General features: G+C 33.3%; 1 pseudogene; it reads right to left on the reverse strand.

Moving 5' to 3' along the window:
• Positions 1-454: 454 nt before the first annotated feature.
• On the reverse strand, positions 455-1,622 carry LOC145006392 (putative carboxylesterase 8 pseudogene; annotated as a pseudogene).
• Positions 1,623-3,346: the final 1,724 nt, after the last annotated feature.

Raw genomic sequence — 3,346 nt, forward strand, 5'->3', positions numbered from 1 at the left:
CATTCTTTCTCTCAATAGTCCGAACCTCTCGTCCCCAATCCCTAGCAACTTCCAAGTGAGTCACAAGTGATGAGTCATTTACTCATTTACTCGTTTTGGTGAGATTGATGATCATGTTGGACAGATAACCGTCAAGCATATCCACCTCCTTATGGTCAAATGTGAAATCATGTTCGACCCAAATGTGGAATTTTTAGGACATTGAGCTTTCGAGTCTGACACATGTGGGACCCAAAAAAATAAAACTATTTTGGGACTACTTCTTTACTCTTCCAGACCATTTTTTTTTCTTCTATATTTTACTTGATTTAGTGAGTTTAGAATTGTTTAATGATTGCATTTTGCAGTTAAATACAAGTATTATGTCTTGGTTTATAAAAGAAATCAACAGTCTGTTACACGTATTTAACGTCAATATTTTAATGACATCCACATCAGAGAAAAATCATATAAATTGTGCAAATGAAAAATAATAACTTTTAGATCATTATTTTATCCCCATAACGTAGTTAAATACAAAAGCAATTGAAGTCGTTGAGCCTACAGCATAATATAATATAATATAATAATATAATGTAATACTAATAATTCATTCTGACTTTCTAAGTTAACTGCGCGCAAACGAAATTCTTGACATCATTATAGAAGATTTGTGCCTTTTTTGGATCAAACATCTCGACACAATGGTTTCCTTCATCATAAAACTTTCTTGTCACGTGCACACCATGTGATTCCAACATATTAGCAAAAGCTTTTTGTCTGTCAGCCATTGGATCCTCACCATTCACCCTGATCAAACTGTTCGGAAGCCGTCCGATCTTCACGTGTCGATCTGCCAAAGGGTTACAGTATTCGTGATCTCTATCAGCTCCTAAAGGCAACGCCAAAGACCATAAAAGATCCGATGCGGTTAAAGGGAGAATATGGTCATTTACTAGTCGAAGTTCTGCTTCAGTGCGCTCGATCCCACCAAAAAAAGCTTGGTCGATGATAAGCCCCACGATCGTAACTGGATCAAGATCTAGATCAAGTACACGTAAACCCGCGTTGTAGATTAGATTTCCTCCGGCACTAGAACCCATTAGGTAGACTCTAGAAAAGTCAGCGAATTCGGTCAACCACTCCTCGGGACCGTCGAGTCCGGTTCCTAAAGCCTGGTCACGCACCCACCGGATTGTGTCAACCCCGTCGTCATACGCCGCCGGGAGACGGTGTTCGGGGCCTAGACGGTATTCGACGTTTATAACGAGCGCAGGAGTCTGAGCGGATATTTCGGAGCAGATAAGGTGCATGGGACCAGCGGTGGCGCTAACGACTACGAAGCCGCCGGGATGGAAGTAGATGATGATAGGGAGTTTTTGGGTGGGTGGAGAGACGGGGCGGTAGAGGCGGAGGAAGGTGGCGGTGGTGGGGTTGAGTGGGATGTCTTTAGAGAGTGTGAGTTGGGAATCGGTGGTGAGTTGGGGTTCGGCCGGTGAGGATGGAAAGGAGATGTGTCGGGTCAAAGTGCCATCCGGGTTTAGGGTGACATTGATGTGCTTGTAAGGATCCGAAGCATTGGATGATTGATATTCAGAAGCCATTGTTGTGAATAAAATGGAGCTATACATGCAAATATGTATAGATGTATATAGATATATATAGTCACATTTAAATCTTTAATGACAAAATCAATTTTAATCCTACTTTATTTCTATATAGTTATATTTTATTTCTTGTCATTAAAATATTATTGGCAAATGATACGGAAAAGCACTTGGCCATAAACAAGAATATAAAATGTCCCGGCAAACATGACTAACTTTTACTTAATACATTTTTAATTAGGTGTAAAACCGTGTATTACACGAGTTGATTAAAAAAAAAGTAATATTAAAAGGGAGAATTTCATATATACCCCTCTTAAACTTCAAAATATCATATTTGCCTAGTTTAATTTCTTAATATCATATTTACCCTTCATAAACCTTCAAAATATCGTATTTGCCCAAATCTTTTTTTATAATGTTTTTAATATTTTATAATTATTTTTTATACCTTAGAATTATTATAATAATTAAGAAATTTAACAATATTATCCTTACGTCTATGATAATTGAATGTGAACTTCTAAATTATTGGAATGTCGGCCTCTTGATAGACAAAAAAATTCATCTTCAACCCTTTCTATGGAATGGATGTTTGGATTTTTTAGTTTTTATTGTTGTTGATTATTATCATGTTGTAGATATTAGATATTATCATTAATGTTTTGATGTTTAAAAAGTGCATACAAGATATTTTGATATTTAAGAATGGCATATATGACATTTTGATGTTTAAAAAGGACATATATGATATTTTGAAATTTTATGAAGGGTAAATATGATATTTAGAAATTTTATGAAGGGTAAATATGATATTAAAAAATTAAGTTGGATAAATATGATATTTTGATGTTTAAGAAGGGCATATATGAAATTCTCCCATATTAAAATGTGTAAACAATAAATATTTTTTAAAATAAAATTTTAAAATAAGAAATAAAAAATGTATTAATTGCAATTTAATATTATATTTATGACATTTAATACTTTACATATATAAATATAATGTGGTTTTTTAATTTTAAATTTTAAAAAACCTAAGAATCGACATGTGGATATTATTTATTTCAAAATTATTACAAAATAACAAGTGTCAAAACTAATGAGAGATTGACATGTGGCAAAATGGATCTTTATTTATTATAGTTGATAAGTATATTAGTTAGTTATAATTATAATTAATATTTTTTCAGTAATATCTTAAATTAAATATAACTATTTTTAATTAATAGTTTGTATAATGTAAAAGTCGATTAGTGTATACGTCAGTACGTGTTTAATTGTTTATCTTTCCAATTAACTAGCATAAAACATTTTAAAGTATAGAAGTTTATATTATTATATTTTTGTTATTTCAAGTATACAATATAGAAGTTAATTAGAATATGTTAAAATATAAATTAAATGATTTTATAACTATAATGTTGCATCCCAAGACCACGTATACTCTATAAACTCTTGTTCTATTGGTAATTGTCAAGTTTGGTCCTTATATGAGAAAAGGGTGGTAAATGAGTAGGTGAGTACGCGGGACGTACATGAGTATACGCTTAGTGTACTCATGAGCGTGTTTCTGATGCGGAAGCGAACCTAATATGTTGGGCGTACTAGGCCCAGAGTGAAAACCCTAATTTAGGGTGTGACCCTATTTAAAGGACATGATGACCTCATTTCTAGCCACCATTCCAAGACACCAACACTCTCAAACCCTAATATTCGTCCCTTGAACTTGTTTGTCCATTATTGAGCTACTTAGTATT

Source organism: Lactuca saligna, chromosome 7, assembly GCF_052625555.1.
Source record: "Lactuca saligna cultivar CGN05327 chromosome 7, ASM5262555v1, whole genome shotgun sequence".
NCBI classification, from domain to species: Eukaryota; Viridiplantae; Streptophyta; class Magnoliopsida; order Asterales; family Asteraceae; genus Lactuca; species Lactuca saligna.